The 1,330-nt window shown below is 40.0% G+C and overlaps 1 pseudogene; it reads right to left on the reverse strand.

Moving 5' to 3' along the window:
• Window positions 1-220: 220 nt before the first annotated feature.
• Window positions 221-1,127, reverse strand: LOC132010380 (olfactory receptor 7A5-like; annotated as a pseudogene).
• Between the last annotated feature and the right edge of the window lie 203 nt (window positions 1,128-1,330).

Raw genomic sequence — 1,330 nt, forward strand, 5'->3', positions numbered from 1 at the left:
TGTATATCAGTCCATAATCTTAACAAAGTGAGTTATGTGAATGTATGGAGAATTTGGATTCAAACAAATGGAAATCCAGGAAATGAACAGAAGGAGCAGATTCTAATTCCACAGCCCAGTGGAAGAATGGCAGTTCCTGGCTACGAGTCTGTGATCCCTGTAACCATGGGCACTTCTTCAGCCCAGGATGATTGACACATAACACTAGAACCCCAACAAATCATGTCAGAGTCCTATATATGTCTCTCTTCCTCAGGCTGTAGATGAAGGGGTTTAGCATGAGTGTGACTACCATGTAAATCACAGAGGCTATTGCACCTGAGTGGGAGCTCTGGGTGGCAGCAGAGCCAAGGTACTCTCCGAGGATTGTAGAATGAAATAAGGAGACAATGGAGAGGTGAGATGTACATGTAGAAAATGCTTTATACTTGCCCTGAGTTGACAATATTCTACATATGGAGGAAACTATCTTAGAGTAAGATTAAACGACTTCAACCACGGGAGGACAACCCAGAATCACAATTCCAAAATACATCACCATGTCATTAAAAAAGGTCTCAGAACAAGCATGACCAACCACCTGATTGATTTCACAGAAAAAAATGGGGTATTTTCATGCCTATACAGAAGGATAGCTACAACAACATTAAGCTTTAACAAGGGATTCAGAACACTGATGATCTAGGACACCAGAACCAGCAGTCCACAGAGCTGGGGTTTCATAATGACCATGTATTTCAGGGGGTGACTGATGGCCAGAAAACGTTCCTAGGCCATCGCCTTCAGGAGTCAATTCTCCAGGAATCCAAACACATGGAAAAAAAAATCTGGCTGATACAGCTTACATATGTTATGGTTTTGCCCTGAACCTGGATGTTCCACAGCATTTTAAGGATGGTGGTGGAGGTGAAACAGATGTCTACAAAGGACAGGTTGGCAAGGCAAAAGTACATGGGATTGTGGAGGTGGGATTCAGTGTTGACAGACAGGATGTTGAGCAGGTTTCCAAACATAGTGATCAGGTACAAGAAGAGGAAAAGCCCAAATATGAGGGGGTAAATGTCTGGTTCCTCTGATAATCCCAGAAGAACAAACGCTGACATTTGTCTATCATTACCTGGTTCCATCTGGTGGACATGACTACCAGGGAAGAAAAAATAATAATTTTCAACAAATTTATTTATTTATTTATTTATTTATTTATTTATTTATTTATTTTCCTTTATTTTTCTTTCATTATGTAGGTTTCTATTTAAATTCCAGTTAGTTAACATGAAGTATAGTATTACTTTCAGGTATCCAATATAGCGATTCAACACATCCACACAAC

The sequence above is a fragment of the Mustela nigripes genome, chromosome 2 (assembly GCF_022355385.1).
Source record: "Mustela nigripes isolate SB6536 chromosome 2, MUSNIG.SB6536, whole genome shotgun sequence".
Taxonomy (NCBI): Eukaryota; Metazoa; Chordata; class Mammalia; order Carnivora; family Mustelidae; genus Mustela; species Mustela nigripes.